The 19,725-nt window shown below is 40.8% G+C and overlaps 1 protein-coding gene across 1 annotated transcript in view; it reads right to left on the bottom strand.

Annotated features, from left to right (window-relative positions):
* Nucleotides 1-19,380, bottom strand: part of LOC311141150 (uncharacterized protein) — a gene marked incomplete at its 3' end in the record, with an annotated part of 31,630 nt that extends 12,250 nt beyond the window's left edge. The window contains exon 1 of the mRNA XM_084176402.1: nucleotides 19,265-19,380. The remainder of the gene's footprint in view (nucleotides 1-19,264) is intronic.
* Nucleotides 19,381-19,725: the final 345 nt, after the last annotated feature.

Here is a 19,725-nt window from a genome sequence, read left to right as displayed (position 1 = left end):
TGCAATCTCAATCGCACTCCACACGGCCCTTTCCCACCTGGACAAAAATAACCCCTTTGTGAGAATGCTGTTCATTGACTACAGCTTCGCGTTCAACATCATAGTGCCCACAAAGCTCATCACTAAGCTAAGGACCATGGGACTAAACACCTCTCTCTGCAACTGGATCCTGGACTTCCTTACAGGCTGCCACCAGGTGGTAAGGGTAGGCAACAACACATCTGCCACGCTGATCCTCAACATGGGGGCCCCTTAGGGGTGCGTGCTTAGGCCCCTTCTGTACTCCCTGTTCACCCATGACTGCCTGGCCAAGCACGACTCCAACACCATCATTAAGTTTGCTGATGACACAACAGTGATAGGCCTGATCACCGACAACGATGAAACAGCCTATAGGGATGAGGTCAGAGACCTGGCAATGTGGTGCCAAGACAACAACCTCTCCCTCAACGTGAGCAAGACAAAGGAGCTGATTTTTTTCAAAGACTCCAGTCACCCAAGACATAGACTGTTCTCTCTGCTACCGCATGGCAAGCGGTACCGGAGCGCCAAGTCTAGGTCCAAAAGGCTCCTTAACAGCTTCTACCCCCAAGCCATAAGACTGCTGAACAATTAAATAAATGGCAACCTGGACTATTTGCATTGACACCCCCCCCCCCCCTCCCCTCCCCTCCCCCCCTTTGTTTTTACACTGCTGCTACTCGCTGTTTATTATCTATGCATAGTCACTTTACCCCTACCTACATGTACAAATTACCTCGACTGACTAACCTATACCCCCACACATTGACTCGGTACCGGTACCGCCTGTATATAGCCTCGTTATTGTTATTTTATTGTGTAACTTTTTTTTAAATGTTACTTTAGTTTATTTAGTAAATATTTTCTTAACTCTATTTTCTTAAAACTGCATTGTTGGTTAAGGGCTTGTAAGTAAGCATTTCACAGTAAGGTCTACACCTGTTGTATTCACACCTGTTGTATTCAATACAATTTGATTTGATTGAAGCTGTTCTGGCTCGTGGTGGCCCAACGGCCCATTAAGACACTTTTCATGTTGGTGTTTCCTTTATTTTGGCAGTTACCTGTATGTGTGTGTAATAATATTTCAAATAATATGTGTGTGTGTGTGTGTGTGCATGTTTGCGCGGTGTATTGGAAGAATTGTAAATCCATTGTGAAAGGAAATTATAAATCCATTGCGTTGCAAACTATTTTGATAAAATGTGTGCATATATTGGTCTTTTAATACCACCTATTGGTTGTAATACCACATCGGTCTATGGCTGAGCTGAGATGATGCCATTTTGTCAGATGATATAAATTATACAGCCATCAGAGGCTATCGCTTGTGTATCTTGGCTACATTGGTATTTAGGCCTACATTTGGTGAAAATTGTTTGTCAATTTCGGTTAATAGCCAATGTCACTCTGGTTGTTGGCTATCATCAAGGTTAATTTGTGAGTAAATCTGGTTTTGATAATAGCCAGTGTCGACCCAGCCAACGACCTCACCGCACATCACTGGAACAGACTGAACCAGTTTATTTCACCAAATTGTGGCCGAAGATTGTTGCTAAAGTATCATCCCACAATGTATCATCCCATTTTCCTATGGCAATCAAGCCTTGTGAGGGCAGAACATTTTAAGCTATTGTTCCCAACAAGCTAATGCTAACGCTAGTGTTCCAAACTGCTCTGAGAACCGCCAAGGGAATAAATACAGGCCACCACATGCTGAGGGAGAAAGAACAGAACACTACATCTGTTTTCAGTTATAACAGCAGAATGGATCTACTTTCAGAGCAACATCACAGAGGGCCATTGACTTACTGAAGACATTATTAACTGAAGATGTTATAGCATCCATTGGATCATTTGAGAATGGGTTCTTCTCAAACTTTTTTGGGCTTCCTCAACACTTGTTGAGAACCAATACACAATGTTCTTCAAAATATCTCTAACAGGAAACACAAGTGAACACATACTATGAATGGAAACATAAACAACACACAAACAAACACACGTATGGACACCTGAATAAATAGAAACACATACATTGTGCAAGTTCTCCCACTTAAAAAGATGAGAGAGGCCTGTAATTTTCATCATAGGTACACGTCAACTATGACAGACAAAATGAGAAGAAAAAATCCAGAAAATCACATTGTAGGATTTTTTATGAATTTATTTGCTAATTATGGTGGAAAATAAGTATTTGGTCAATAACAAACGTTTCTCAATACTTTGTTATATACCCTTTGTTGGCAATGACACAGGTCAAACGTTTTCTGTAAGTCTTCACAAGGTTTTCACACACTGTTGCTGGTATTTTGGCCCATTCCTCCATGCATATCTCCTCTAGAGCAGTGATGTTTTGGAGCTGTCGCTGGGCAACATGGACTTTCAACTCCCTCCAAAGATTTTCTATGGGGTTGAGATCTGGAGACTGGCTAGGCCACTCCAGGACCTTGAAATGCTTCTTACGAAGCCACTCCTTTGTTGCCCGGGCGGTGTGTTTGGGATCATTGTCATGCTGAAAGACCCAGCCACGTTTCATCTTCAATGCCCTTGCTGATGGAAGGAGGTTTTCACTCAAAATCTCACGATACATGGCCCCATTCATTCTTTCCTTTACACGGATCAGTCGTCCTGGTCCCTTTGCAGAAAAACAGTCCCAAAGCATGATGTTTCTACCCCCATGCTTCACAGTAGGTATGGTGTTCTTTGGATGCAACTCAGCATTCTTTGTCCTCCAAACATGACGAGTTGAGTTTTTTCCAAAAAGTTATATTTTGGTTTCATCTGACCATATGACATTCTCCCAATCCTCTTCTGGATCATCCAAATGCACTCTAGCAAACTTCAGACGGGCTTGGACATGTACTGGCTTAAGCAGGGGGACACGTCTGGCACTGCAGGATTTGAGTCCCTGGCGGCGTAGTGTGTTACTGATGGTAGGCTTTGTTACTTTGGTCCCAGCTCTCTGCAGGTCATTCACTAGGTCCCCCCGTGTGGTTCTGGGATTTTTGCTCACCGTTCTTGTGATCATTTGGACCCCACGGGGTGAGATCTTGCGTGGAGCCCCAGATAGAGGGATATTATCAGTGGTCTTGTATGTCTTCCATTTCCTAATAATTGCTCCCACAGTTGATTTCTTCAAACCAAGCTGCTTACCTATTGCAGATTCAGTCTTCCCAGCCTGGTGCAGGTCTACAATTTTGTTTCTGGTGTCCTTTGACAGCTCTTTGGTCTTGGCCATAGTGGAGTTTGGAGTGTGACTGTTTGAGGTTGTGGACAGGTGTCTTTTATACTGATAACAAGTTCAAACAGGTGCCATTAATACAGGTAATGAGTGGAGGACAGAGGAGCCTCTTAAAGAAGAAGTTACAGGTCTGTGAGAGCCAGAAATCTTGCTTGTTTGTAGGTGACCAAATACTTATTTTCCACCATAATTTGCAAATAAATTCATTAAAAATCCTACAATGTGATTTTCTGGATTTTTCTTTCTCAATTTGTCTGTCATAGTTGACGTGTACCTATGATGAAAATTACAGGCCTCTCTCATCTTTTTAAGTGGGAGAACTTGCACAATTGGTGGCTGACTAAATACTTTTTTTCCCCACTGTATGTATGGACCACAGTCTACGTGATATGGATACCTGAATGCATACACATATCGTATACACATAAACACTTCCCATGTGGTCTGTTCCAGTGCATACCCCACATAGTATACCCCTCCCTCGCCCCTCCCTAGCCCTTCCGAAAATAAGATCAGCGGGTGGAACATAAAGTTCCCTGTACTTGCAGGACGGGTTACCTCAATCTCTACCCTACTTTATATACAGAACGGGCACTTCCACATGTTGTCAATGAGTTCATATGTGTTTGTCTACAACAGTCAAAATAATTCACAAACTTCACCCAATCAATACAGGTCACTTTCTCCTAATCTGCTATCACCAGATTGCTATAATAATAATAATAATAATAATAATAATAATAATAATAATAATGCCAAGAGTGTGCAAAACTGTCATCAAGGCAAAGGGTGGCTACTTTGAAGAATCTAAAATCTAAAATATATTTTGATTTGTTTAAGAGTTTTTTGGTGACTACATGATTCCATATGTGTTATTTCATAGTTTTGATGTCTTTACAATTATTCTACAATGTAGAAAATAGTACAAATAAATAAAAACCCTTGAATGAGTAGGTGTGTCCTAACTTTTGACTGGTACTGTATGTACAGAGATAAGGGAACAAGGAAGTGGTGAGCTGTAACAGGCCCATATATAGAGCTGAGTGACTTCAGTTGTGTTTGTGTGTGTTTAATTGGGACTGAATGGTGACAGGCTCAAATCCATTATCGCTCTCTGTCTCTCTGTCTTATCCACCGCTGCTCCTGCTGGCACGCACACTAATGTCAGAGGCCATTAACAACCAAGCGGAAAGTCTATGTTGTTCCATGTGTGTGTCTGTGTGTGTGTGTGTGTGTGTGTGTTTAAGTTGAGAGAGTGAGTGAGACCCAGACTGACACATCTGCGAGTGAGAGAATCCCAATTGGTGTATGCAAGCGTGTGCGAGTGAGAATTTGTACAATGTTTGTGCACATGTGTGTGTATGACTGAAAGAGAGAAAGCCTGAGTCAGTGTATAATTGCCTAATGTGTATGTAATTCCATTGAAACCCAGCTGTACTCCACTCCTTTCTTTCTCTCCCTCCCTACATACCCCCAGGGCAGGGAGTTAGTAAATACAAGCCAGCCGTTTGGTTCAGCTCTCTCCTGGAGTGTGATACAATATAGGTCACCACAAACAACCAGATTCAGATTCAAATTCAGGAGGATTTAAAACCTACGAGCAGGAAAACCTAAGGACATGGACTATTTCCATAAGCTGAGAAGATTGATTGATGCACCATGATCCGGAGTAGAGTGTTTTAAGAGCCACATACATTTACATTTACATTTTAGTCATTTAGCAGACGCTCTTATCCAGAGCGACTTACAGTTAGTGAATGCATACATTATTAAAAATAAAATAAAAAATCATACTGCCCCCCCGTGGGAATCGAACCCACAACCCTGGCGTTGCAAACGCCATGCTCTACCAACTGAGCTACATCCCTGCCAGCCATTCCCTCCCCTACCCTGGACGACGCTTGGCCAATTGTGCGCCGCCCCATGGGTCTCCCGGTCGCAGCCGGCTACGACAGAGCCTGGATGTTGATCGGCCATTGGTTGTCTACCACTCGTTTGCTTGCTGACTACGTGGTGTATTTTGGGGACCACCTGACGATATTGTCTGACTGCTGACATTTTCCAGCATTTCTAAATGTAGAATCAGGTTCCCCTGTCGGCTAGCGGCATTTCTACTCTGAGACAATCAGAAAACATGAGAAGAGAGCGGAAGTAATGATCAACAAGAGCAAAAAAAGAGGTGACTTTCTGGTGTGCCATATTTGAATTAACTAGCTTGCTAGCTAGGGTTTCCACTAGATTCCACAGCCACAAAGTCAAAATTGTCTATTTCCTAAAGATTCATGAAAATAAAATGGGTATTCTTTTTGGTCTTAATTTAAGGTTAGGCATAAGGTTAGCAGTGTAGTTAATAGGCTTGGGCGGTATACCGTATACCGGGGTATTTTGAAATACAGACGGTATGATTTTCAATACTGTCAAATCAATATTTTTATTCTAAAGCTTGGGGGGGCTGCATGCTACGCCATTGGTTATAACTATAAGTTAACCATCTAAGATGTGCCAAATAAATTATCTCCAGCTCAAATTTCTTTTGGAAAGAAATAGCGCCCCTTGTGTGCACTGCCGGTAATACCGTATGGTACAGGAACGGGATGAAGGTATGAAAATCTGGATACCGTTCAACCTTAGTGGTTAAGGTCAGGGATTTTGGTCGAAATGACGCAGCAATTTTTGACTGAAGACAAGGAAGAGATCTTAATCTCTTTGGTGGAAAAGAGCCCGGCAGTATAACAAGTCGGCAGTATTGACAGAGAGACACCAAATCTCTCTGACACAGGCAGTGGATTGTAAGCCATCTGGGTGTTCGGGTAAGATAATTTTGTCCTTGTTGAACTTGATATAAAAATGTTTTTAAGTAGGCGAATGACTGCCTCAAAACCCCATGCCTGTCCCATAGTTAATGCTAGTTGGACAACTGGTTAGCTAGCTAAATGACCACTACCAACTGTAGCTTGATTGCTACTTGTTATAAAGTCTATTTGTAGCTAGCTAGCTTTGTTTGGACTGTTTGTTTTGTATGCCATACTATGTTATGTAGCATGCTGGCTATGTCTGTTTTGTTACTTTGATTACTTTGTTTGTTTTCTAGATAACTAGTTGGCCATGAACAGAGGTGGATGCTAGCCAGATAACAAACTGACTCATCCAATGTGTTGATTGTTTTCCTTGGGCACCTAGCAGCATCCAGCTTTAATAACTTTGTGTTGATAAAAATATGTCTGCTCTGCAATTGGAAATATTGAATTCACAAAGCTAAAGCCTGAATTATTTGCAGAAGATCCTGCACTAGCCTGCTGCTAAAAACATTGTTTAATATTTCCCCTTTCCCCTTTGTGTCAGATTGCACAAGTTGAACTTCTCTGAGAAATCAGTACACCAAGTATAAGCAGGTAAATAAACATAAAATTGAGCAATCCAATCTAACTTTAAGATCACATCCTGCTGTTTTGATATGAGAGGGGATATGTAGCCTTAGCAATGTTTATTTTTGTTCCTTAGGATGGGCCCAAGGACAGATACAGCCTACATAGGACCCCCTCGCCCACAGAGGAGGCCCAGGTCCAGCGACTACAACCACAATTCCTTTCACAACAACACACAACTATGGAATTGGGGTGGCTCCTCTGACAAGCACCCCCAGGCACAATGGAAAGAAACAGCGCAGGCCCAACGAAGAGGAGGCAGATGAGACAGGGAAGACCCTGGAGAAACTCTTGTGGACGAGGAGCTTGGGACCTATGGGCCGACCCTGGCGTGAACGCACCAAGACAATACTTACACTGAACAAAAATATAAACACAACATGGAAAGATGTAAAATATTTTACTGAGTTACAGTTCATATTACGAAATCAGTCAATTGAAATAATTCATTGGGCCCTAATCTATGGATTACACATGACTGGGAATACAGATAACTTTTAAAAGAGGTAGGGTCGTGGATCAGAAAACCAGTAAGTATCTGGTGTGGCCACCATTTGCCTCATGCAGCGCGACATTGATCAGGCTGTTGATTGTGGCCTGTGGAAAGTTGTCCCACTCCTCTTCAATGGCTGTGCGAAGTTGCTGGATATTGGTGGGAACTGGAACACGCTGTCGTACACGTCGATCCAGAGCATCACAAACATGCTCAATGGGTGACATGTCTGGTGAGTATGCAGGCCATGGAAGCACTGGGACATTATCAGCTTCCAGGAATTGTGTGCAGATCCTTATGACTTGGGGCCATGCATTATCATGGTGAAACATGAGATGATGTCGGCAGATGAATGGCATGACAATGGGCCTCAGGATCTCGTCACGGTATCTGTGTGCATTCAAATTATCGTGTCCGTAGCTTATGCCTGCCCATACCATAACCTCACCGCTACCATGGGGGACTCTGTTCACAACATTGACATCAGCAAACCGCTCACCCACACAACGCCATACACGCTGTCTGCCATCTGCACGGTACAGAAGAGAACACTTCTCCAGTTACCATCGAAGGTGAGCATTTGCCCACTGAAGTCGGTAACGATGTCGAACTGCAGTCAGGTCAAGACCCTGGTGAGGTTGACGAGCATGCAGATGAGCTTCCCTGAGACGGTTTCTGACAGTTTGTGAATAAGTTATTTGGTTGTGCAAACCCCCAGTTTCATTAGCTGTCTGGGTGGCTGGTCTCAGATGATCCCGCAGGTGAAGAAGCCAGATGTGGAGGTCCTGGGCTGGCGTGGTTACACGTTGTCTGCCAAATTCTCTAAAACAACGTTGGAGGCAGCTTATGGCAGAGAAATCAAAATTAAATTATCTGGCAACGGCTCTGGTGGACATTCCTGCAGTCAGCATGCCAATTGCACGCTCCCTCAAAACTTGAGACATCTATATGTTGCACTGTGGTTTATATTTATGGGCCTGATCTCATTCACAATGTGAACATCTATCACAAAGACAATTTACAATGTAAAATGTAATTTGCACTGACTTTGCACCAAGAAGAAATGCATGTGTATATTTCATATTTACCTTTACATTTGCGTTACACAATTAAAAATGACTGAATACCACTCATTGTGTCACGATCGTTGACAGATGAAGCGGACCAAGGCGCAGCGTGATAAGTGTACATTCTTTATTTGTGTACACACGAACCAAAACAATAAACCAAACGATACGTGAAGTCCTAGGTTATACACAAAACCCTACAGAACAAGATCCCACAATAAACTAGTGAAAACAGGCTACCTAAGTATGGTCCCCAATCAGAGACAACGAGCTACAGCTGCCTCTGATTGGGAACCACCCTGGCCAACATAGATCTAAACGATCTAGAACGAAAACATAGAAAATGTAACAGAAACTCCACACCCTGGCTCAACATTTAAGAGTCCCCCGAGCCAGGGCGTGACACATTGTCTCTGATGAAATTACTTACAGTAAAAGTTCAGACTTTTGCATGGATTCAATTGAAATATTCTATGCAAAAATCGCTCTGCCATTTCCTTGTTGCTAAAATTCAAATAGTTCACCTAATTTCAGTTTATGTGACAAAACAAGCAAGTATAGAGTAGAGAATCATTGTACCATCTAAACCGCTATGAAATATATTCCATAACCAAACACATTGTATTTAGAGCTGTTTGAAGCTGTGTACAAAACGAAAGTAAAAGACGCAAAAACTAAACTTAAGAACGGGAAGTATAGAAATAGCGCACATAGAACAGATCTACAGCTTCTTAGACTTGCTTTCAATGAGAATGACAGATCTATAACTCATATTTCTATGTGAATTTGGTCAGGTCGCCCATAAAGTAACATATTGCAGATTTAAGATCTGCCTGGCTAGTCGTTGTTTCAGATGATGGGGGAACATGCTTAATTAGATTATAATACACATTGTAATCATGCATTAGGCTGCCTAGTTATGATGGATTCAAGGTTAAGTCTAGTTATTTAAAAGTCAATGTGATTTGTCGATCAGTCTACTTAGTCTGTGATCAGTGTTCGGTACAGTTATGACATATTGCATATGAACCAGAGCATGTGAGCGGAGTTGAGTGGTTGTAAATCCCGCTCATCGCTGCTCATGGAGCGGTGCTTGAGCACCACTCCGGTGCTCCATGTCCCTTCCAACCGCTCTGCTAAAAACCGCTCCGCGCTCACAGGAAAAAAAACTGCTGCTCCAAATTCGCTCCATTCATTAAAATCACAATTTAACCAACACCCATCTATTTTGCTACCAAAAATAATTTACTGAAACTGGTTACAAATGACGGAGTCACCCATGATTCACCAAATGATATTTTGAAGGAGGAAGCAAAGTACTTTAAGTATATGTTTTCGTTTCAGTCGCCTCCATATCCTCTAACTGAAGCTAATTGTAGGGATTTTTCTTCTATTGATAATGTAAAATTAACAACCATACAGAAAGACTAATGTGAAGATGAAATTACAGAGGAGGAACTTCTGGATGCAATTAAATACTTTAAGTCCGGGAAAACTCCAGGGTTGGATGGCATACCAGTCAAGGTATACCAAACCTTTTTTGATATACTCAGAGGACCGTTATTAGCATATTTTTACCACTCCTATGTAAATGGTAGATTATCAGACACTCAAGAAGAAGGTCTGATTTCATTTACTGAAACAGGATTCAAAGTGGGAAATATAAAGATCCAGTCCATTTAAAACATTTGAGGCCCCTTACACTTCAGTGTTGTGATGCAAAAATTCTAGCAAAATGTTTAGCGCATAGAATTTAAAAGGTATTGTCAGACATTATTAATTATAATCAGCCAGGTTTTTTACATGGACGATACATTGGAGATAACATAAGGCAAGTACTGGAAACAATAGAACACTATGAAAAATTTGGGAAACCAGGCCTGCTATTCATTGCAGACTTTGAAAAGGCATTTGATAAAATACGACTGGAGTTTATATATAAATGCCTAGAGCATTTCAATTTTGGAGAATCTTTTATGAAATGGGTTTAAATCATGTATAGTAACCCTAGGTGTAAAATAGTCAATAATGGCTATTTCTCCTAATGTTTTAAACTGTCAAGAGGAGTAAAACAAGGTTGTCCACTATCGGCATATCTATTTATTATGTATCTATTTATTATGAACCAACAGTAATATCAAGGGATTAGAAATCCAGGGCTTAAAAACAAATGTGTCATTGTACACTGATGATTCATGTTTTCTTTTAAATCCACAACTTGAATCCCTCCACAGCCTCATAGAGGATCTAGATACATTTCCTAACCTCTCTGGATTACAACCAAATTATGATACATTTACTATATTACGTATTGGATAAATAAAAAATAAAACATTTACATGACCATGTAGTTTACCAATAAAATGGTCTGATGGTGATGTGGATATACTCAGAATACATATCCCAAATGAAATAAATGATCTCACTCCAATACATTTTAATAGAAATGTAGCAAAAATAGATAAGATCTTGCTACCATGGAAAGGTAAATACCTGTCTATTTGTGGAAAGATCACCCTGATTAACTCTTTAGTATTATCCCAGTTTACCTATTTGCTTATGGTCTTGCCTACGCCTAGCGAAGAGTTTTTAAAATTATATGAGAAAATAATATTCCATTTTATTTGGAACGGCAAGCCAGACACAATTAAACGGGCATATTTGTATAATTAATATGAATTTGGAGGACATAAATTGTTAAATATTAAAGCATTAGACCTATCACTAAAAGCTTCAGTCATACAAAAGTTATACTTAAATCCGAACTGGTTCTCTAGCAAATTAGTAAGATTGTCTCACCCCATGTTCAAGAATGGCCTTTTTCCCTTTATTCAGATTACAACCTCTCACTTTCAGTTATTTTGAAAAGGAAATAATCTCCCAAATATCACTATTTCTAAAACAACCCATAGAAAGTTGGTTGCAATTTCAATTTAATCCTCCAGAAACGACAGAACAAATAATGCAACAAATATTGTTTTTCAACTCAAATACAGTGGTGTGAAAAAGTGTTTGCCCCCTTCCTGATTTGTTATTTGTTTGCATGTTTGTCACACTTAAATGTTTCAGATCATCAAACAAATTTAAATATTAGTCAAAGATAACACAAGTAAACGCAAAATGCAGTTTTGAAATGAAGGTTGTTATTATTAAGGGAAAACAAAATCCAAACCTACATGGCCCTGTGTGAAAAAGTTTTTGCCCCCCCTGTTATAACACAACTCAACTGTGGTTTATCACACTTGAGTTCAATTCCTCTAACCACACCCAGGCCTGATTACTGCCACACCTGTTCTCAATCAAGGAATCACTTAAATAGGACCTGCCTGACAATGTGAAGTAGACCAAAAGATCATCAAAAGCTAGACATCATGCCGAGATCCAAAGAAATTCAGGAACAAATGAGAAAGAAAGTAATTGAGATCCATCAGTCTGGAAAAGGTTATAAAGCCATTTCTCCAGCGAACCACAGTGAGAGCCATTTTCCACAAATGGCGAACAGTGGTGAACCTTCCCAGGAGTGGCCGGCCGACCAAAATTACCCCAAGAGCGCAGCGACGACTCATCCAAGAGGTCACAAAAGACCCCACAACAACATCTAAAGAGCTGCAGGCCTCACTTGCCTCAGTTAAGGTCAGTGTTCATGACTCCACCATAAGAAAGAGACTGGGCAAAAATGGCCTGCATGGCAGAGTTCCAAGACGAAAACCAGACTCATTGCAAGTTATCACAAACACTTGATTGCAGTTGTTGCTGCTAAGGGCGGCCCAACCAGTTATTAGGTTGTAGGGGGCAATCACTTTTTCACACAGGGCCAAAACTGCATTTTGTGTTTACTTGTGTTATCTTTGACTAATATTAAAAAAAAATTGATGATCTGAAACATTTAAGTGTGACAAACATGCAAACAAATAAGAAATCAGGAAGGGGGCAAACACTTTTTCACACCATTAGATTTAAAAAAACATTATTTTTTGCACAAATGTTTAAAAAAGGTGTAATCTTCGTAAATGATATCATAAGTAGGACTGGTGGAGTTATGTCGCACATGCAGCTAACAAAAACAGATGGAAATGTCTGCTCTACCCAAAACTACTACCAAATAATTGCACTATTACTGCAAAAATGGAAGAGGAAAGTGGAAGTGGGAAAAAGTAAGGAACTTGTCTGTTGGCCCTGCATTAAAGAAAATTGTGATAAATAAAAAAGTATACCAGTTAAATTTAAGGACCAAAGGATTGACAGCCGTCCCATATAGATTGAAAAATAGTTGAGAAGAGATTTTTGACGTACCGATTCCATGGCATAGTGTTTATGAACTGATACGCAAAACAACGCCGGATTAAAAACTTATAATTTTTCAATCTAAATTATACAAAATTATTGCTACCAATATAATGTTATTTATATGGGGGATACAATCTTCCCAGCTCTGCAGATTTTGCTGCGAAGAGACAGAATCATTAGATCATTTGTTTTGGTACTGTCCATTTGTAGCTTGTTTTTGGTCACAGGTCCAGGAATGGCTGAAGGATTCCAATATTTACCTGGAGCTAACCCTGCAGATAGCACTACTGGGTGATCTGAAAAGTCATAGTCAATCGATCAATAATATAATAATACTTTTAGCAAAAATGTTTATCTTCAATTTAGAATCTGTAGAAACAATGAGAATAGAAGGGTTCAGAACTTCTGGGAAACATCACAGTACAGTTGAAAAATATATGGCAAATAGAAATACAATATGGATGGTGTTAAGAGATAGATGGGAGGTGTTGAATGGAGCTGAAGGATGGGACTAATAACAAATAACAACAACTAATAACAACAAGATAACTAATGTAAAGCATACTGTGTCCTTAATAAGTATATACTGTAGGTTATAGGTTGAGAGATTTTGTGAAAGAGCACAGTTAGAAAGATATGGCATATAGAACGGATGGACATCATGAATATGAGGGTAGAGGAAGTTCAGGAGTAAAAACAAACAAAATAGAATTATTGTAAAATTAACTGTGTCCATAAAATGTATATAGTATGTATAAGCTGAAAGTAGAGGCCTAAGCGTTATTGTTCACTAGTTTACTCCAATTAGGGAAGGGGTGGTGGGGTTGGAAAGTAATAAAGGGAAATATATATATTTTTAAAGGATATGTACACTACTGTTCAAAGGTTTGGGGTCACTTAGAAATGTCCTTGTTTTCGAAAGAAAAGCAATTGTCCATTAAAATAACATCAAATTGATCAGAAATACAGTGAAGACATTGTTAATGTTGTAAATGGCTATTGTAGCTGGAAATGGCTGATTTTTAATGGAATAACTACATAGGCGTACAGAGGCCCATTATCAGCAACCATCAGTCCTGTGTTCCAATGGCACGTTGTGTTTGCTAATCCAAGTTTATAATTTAAAAGGCTAATTGATCATTAGAAAACCCTTTTGCAATTATGTTTGCACAGCTGAAAACTGTTGTGCTGATTTAAAGAAGCAATAAAACTGGTCTTCTTGAAACTAGTTGAGTATCTGGAGCATCAGCAATTGTGGGTTCGATTACAGGCTCAAAATGGCCAGAAACAAAGAACTTTCTTCTGAAACTCGTCAGTCTATTCTTGTTCTGAGAAATGAAAGCTATTCCATGCGAGAAATTGCCAAGAAACTGAAGATCTCGTACAATGCTGTGTACTACACCCTTCACAGAACAGCGCAAACTGGCTCTAACCAGAATAGAAATAGGAGTGGGAGGCCCCGGTGCACAACTGAGCAAGAGGACAAATACATTAGTGTCAGGCGCCTCAAAGATCCTCAACTGGTAGCTTCATTAAATAGTACCCGCAAAACACCAGTCTCAACATCAACAGTGAAGAGGCGACTCCGGGATGCTGACCTAGGCAGAGTTGCAAAGAAAAAGCCATATCTCAGACTGGCCAATAAAAAGAAAAGATTAAGATGGGCAAAAGAACACAGACACTGGACAGAGGAAGATTGGAAAAAAGCGTTATGGACAGACAAATCGAAGTTTGAGGTGTTCAGATCACAAAGAAGAACATTTGTGACACAGACCAAATGAAAAGATGCTAGAGGAGTGCTTGATGCCATCTGTCAAGCATGGTGGAGGCAATGTGATGGTCTGGGGGTGCTTTGGTGGTGGTAAAGTCAGAGATTTGTACAGGGTAAAAGGGATCTTGAAGAAGGAAGGCTATCACTCCATTTTGCAACGCCATACTATATCCTGTGGACGGCGCTTGATTGGAGCCAATTTCCTCCTACAACAGGACAATGACCCAAAGCACAGCTCCAAACTATGCAAGAACTATTTAGGGAAGAAGCAGTCAGCTGGTATTCTGTCTATAATGGAGTGGCCAGCACAGTCACCGGATCTCAACCCTATTGAGCTGTTGTGGGAACAGCTTGACCGTATGGTACGTAAGAAGTGCCCATCAAGCCAGTCCAACTTGTGGGAGGTGCTTCAGGAAGCATGGGGTGAAATCTCTTTAGATTACCTCAACAAATTGACAACTAGAATGCCAAAGGTCTGCAAGGCTGTAATTGCTGCAAATGAAGGATTCTTTGACGAAAGCAAAGTTTGAAGGACACAATTATTATTTCAATTAAAAATCATTATTTCTAACCTTGTCAATGACTACATTTCCTATCCAGTTTGCTATATTTCCTATTCAAACTCATTTCATGTATGTTTTCATGGAAAACAAGGACATTTCTAAGTGACCCCAAACTTTTGAACGGTACTGTATGTATATGTATGTATATATATATTTGTATGCGAGAAATAAAAAACATATGGGGGATTGGAAGTGACGCAGACAATTACATTGATGGAAGTTACAATCTATCTGCAATATTAAAGGTGAAAAGTTTTGAGCTTATGCCGCGACCATTTGTGGTAGATGGTGGCAGATTGTGGTAAATTGTGTCATTCTGTCATTGCACCACACTATCACAAGGGGTATTTAGAACGCTGATCTATCGGTAGTGCCAATTGGTTTTAATTATTGAAACCAATGAATTATTGAATTTGAATGAAAAGTATTTGAATAAACATGAAAAGGTGAATGTAAGAAGCACTCATCATTTCAAATAGGCTACAAATAGGCTACATGTCATATTAAACAGGGGGGCTCAATGTAAATAGTCCGGGTGGCCGTGCGGTAGCAGAGAGAAAAGTCTATGAATTGGGTGACTGGAGTCTTTGACAATTTTTTGGGCCTTCTTCTGACACTGCCTAGTATATAGGTCCTGGATGGCAGGAATCTTCGCCCAAGTGATGTACTGGGCAGTACGCACTACCCTCTGTAGCACCTTACGGTCGGATGCCGAGTAGTTGCTATACCAGGCGGTGATGCAACCGGTCAGGATGCTCTCGATGGTGCAGCTGTATAACTTTTTGAGGATCTGGGGACCCATGCCAAATCTTTTCAGTCTCCTGAGGGGGAAAAGGTGTTGTCGTGCCGTCTTCACGACTGTCTTGGTGTGTTTGGACCATGATAGTTTGTTGGTAATGTGGACGCCAAGGATCTTGAAACTCTCGACCTGCTCCACTACAGCCCCGTCGATGTTAATGAGGGTCTGTTCGGCACTCCTTTTCCTGTAGTCCACGATCAGCTCCTTTGTCTTGCTCACGTTGAGGGAGAGGTTGCTGTCCTGACACCACATTGCCAGGTCTCTGACCTCCTCCCTATAGGCTGTCTCATCGTTGTCGGTGATCAGGCCTACCACTGTTGTGTGGTCAGCAAACGTAATGATGGAGTCGTGCTTGGCCACGCAGTCGTGGGTGAACAGGGAGTACAGGAGGGGACTAAGCACGTACCCCTGAGGGGCCCCAGTGTTGAGGATCAGCGTGGCAGATGTGTTGTTGCCTACCCTTACCACCTGGGGGCGGGCCGTCAGGAAGTCCAGGATCCAGTTGCAGAGGGAGGTGTTTAGTCCCAGTGTCACGCCTGCCTCCGCTCCCCCTCCCTGGCGCTCGAGGGCGCCAGGCTGCCCATCATTACACACCCCTGTCACCATTGTTACAAGCATCAGCGCTTCATTGGACTCACCTGGACTTCATCACTGCTTATTACCTCTCTTATATCTGTCTGTTCCTCAGTTTGATCCCCGTGTCTGCATTGATGTTGCTTTGTTTCTCTCGTCCAGACGCTGTTCTTGCTTTGTTTCATGTCTATTTATTATTAAATCCTCACCCTGTACTTGCTTCCTGTCTCCCAGCATCTGTCCTTACACCCAGGGTCCTTAGCTTAGTGATGAGCTTTGTGGGCACTATGGTGTTGAGCACTGAGCTGTAGTCAATGAACAGCATTCTCACATAGGTGTCTGCTAAATGACTAAAATGTAAATATGTTCCTTTTGTCCAGGTGAGAATGGGCAATGTGGAGTGCGATTGAGATTGCGTCATCTGTGGATCTGTTGGGGCGGTATGCGAATTGGAGTGGGTCTACAGTTTCCGGGATGATGGTGTTAATGTGAGCCATGACCAGCCTTTCAAAGCTCTTCATGGCTACCATGAATATGGCAGGCCCATTGTGCCAAAATCAATGATGGCCTATTGTATAGATAATAGAATGAAAATGATCGAAACATTTAAGAGATCAGATTATTTGTTTATAAATACTTTGCTACAATGACACACTTAGTTATCTACCCACCTCATTCCTTTCTTTTAGCGTGTGCACGTAGTAAGTACACCATCATGCTTTTGGGATACGTGTCTTTTCAGTTGTGGACACTACATCACCGCACTCCCTCTCTTGGTCCTCATCTTTGTAAGTCACCTGGATTTAGCACCTGTGTGTTTTATCCGTTTATTTATGAAAATATTTAGCGAAGTCCATGACAGTAGCTAAAGCAAGGGGCTATAGCAGCACACAGGTAGACTACAAATGCATGCTGGGGCGGGCATGCCCTGAGCTTGTGAAGTGAGCACTATTGGAGCAAAATTGGAGCGGGCGAGAAGGCCGATGCGGCAGTATTTGGGAATCTCACTCTACACTCCAGGGAAATTGGGCAAGCTCCGCTCCTGCTCCGCTCACATACTCTGGATGGAACAGCAAAAATCAAAATAAACTACACAAGCCAGAAGCAGACAGGCAGTCAAAGTATTTTAATGTTATTTTTGTCTCGCAGGGGTTACAACCGACTTAAACACCAGCACAGAATAATTGAAAAGGGAGTACACTTCAATCAATGTGATTTTATTTCACTGAATCTCTGTCTGTGTATTTGGTTAATTGGTTTTAGCTCATTTATTTGTTTGCTCATCTATCACTGATCAGAAACATTAAGCATGCAATAATGTAGCCTAAATCAAGTGTATTATTTTGCCCTTGACTCATGTATAGGAAATAGTAAAGCCTTATATAATCTAGCCACCATATAACTTTATTTATTTATTTTATTACTTGTATTATTTTTAATTATGCCCAATTCATGAGGGCCCTGATGATGTGAGGCCTGAGGCAATTGCCTATTCTGCCAAAATGGTAAGTCCGCCACTGGTGACATGCAAATAATGTTGAAGTCCCCTTCTTTCCCTAAAAAACAAAAGTCTCCTCCTCCCCCAAAAAATAGGCTACAAGTTTGAAATACCATCGAACTAATACAGAAAAGTAACCATGATCCAACATGCAAAAGTAAACATAAGAGTAGAATCAATGTAACAAAATGTGCCCAAGGCAAAAACTCAGAAATGCAGAAAATGCTGAGTGCGCAGTTATTATGCACAAGCGCCAAAAAAGATTGTATTTTAAAACAGGAAGGCATAACTGTGCAGTGATTATTCACAATGTTCTCAAAAGCTAAGCATTGCTTGGCTATCCCTCACGTTTGGAACGAAGAGTTCGAAAACACAGTTTTGGGAAACCGAGAGAGTGAGTGAAAAGAAAGCGGGGCGTATCTTTGCGCACACGAAGAGTGGGTGTGTAGCCTACTCTACACTGCCTAGCCACGCTGCAATACTGGAATCCAATCATTACAACCACGAGCCACCAAACCACACACATACTAGGCTACTCGAAAACAAGTTATGAAATAATTATCAAAATAATGTCAAGTAAAGATCCTTGTGTAGCTAGTGGCCACTTTGTCCGCACATTTCCCCAAGTGATCTGCGCAACACAAATCATAACTAATTTGTATAAGTAGAGAGAACTGTAGGCCTATTTATTGTATTTCGCATTACAATCGATTCAATATTTCAATAATTCACATGGAAACATATTACACCATTATTAAAGCAATATATTAGAAGAACACACTCTGCTATCTACAACCTAAAAGGGTTATTTGGCTGTCCCCATAGGAGAACCCTTTGAATAATCATTTTTTGTTCCGGGAAGGTTCTACATGGATCCCAAAAGGGTTCTACCTGGAACCAAAAACGGTTCTACCTGGAACCAAAATGGGTTCTCCTATGGGGACAGCCGAATAACCATTTTGGGGAAAAAAATTCTAAGACTGTAGAGGCATACATTTAAACATAACAATCTGCCAACTTGTATTTAGCCTATGGAACCCCGTTGGGGGAGAGTGACTATGTATCATTTTCTATATCAATAGCAAATCCACTCAATAAAATACCTTCTATTCATCACCTCTTACATAACGCATTGTGCAACATATTCCATGGCGCTGGTTTGATTTTAGGATGCAATCACGGTCTGTTGGACATCTAACAATGTCTATGTCCTGTTATTGGAACATTTTGTTCTCGACATATTTTGGGCATCTCTCTGCAAGGAACGTGAAAAGATTTATAAGATACATGCAGCTTGTTATACAACGTAGTGTGCTCCGTTTGTTTTGAAACGCTTTCAGGAGTCACTGGGTTCAAACTATACCTAATCCAACCAGTGCGTCCGAGATGCTCAGGCCGCTCATCGTGCCCTAATTCTCTGCTCCAACTCGCTCAGAACTTGCAATAAAAATACAAAATTGTTCACCCATAGGTACAGAACGAGCGTGGCGCGTAAAATAGCTCCAAATTACAATATAACTCACCTTCGTTCTGTTGAATAATATTTTCTCCACGAAGAAGTAGTATCTTTATTTACTTAAATTCCGTGCATTAGTACGTATGTGCTGTGCTTGCTTGAGCGCATGCTCGCCACATTGCCCCGTGCCCAAGCGGCCAACTGAAGATGAGCGAGTACAATCTCGTTACATAATCTACTTTCCCTGCAGCCAAAATACATTAGAACATTTAAATGACCTCAAAAGACTGTGTATCTCTTCTGTCTTTTCTAAATGATCACATAGCCAAATAGCATTTTTATTGAATAAGAAAAATATTGAAATCAAAATAGATGTATTGATAATATATCATATAAGGTATTATTCCACGAAATGTTTTGTATTATAAACTGGGTGGTTCAAGCCCTGAATGTTGATTAGCTGACAGCGGTGGTATATCAGAAGGTATACCATGGGTATGACAAAACATTTATTTTTACTGCTCTAAT

This window comes from Coregonus lavaretus (genome assembly GCF_964263955.1).
Source record: "Coregonus lavaretus genome assembly, chromosome: 14".
In the NCBI taxonomy this organism is placed as follows: Eukaryota; Metazoa; Chordata; class Actinopteri; order Salmoniformes; family Salmonidae; genus Coregonus; species Coregonus lavaretus.
The sequence above is the reverse complement of the archived record's forward strand: the minus strand, read 5'-3'. Positions and strand labels throughout refer to the sequence as shown.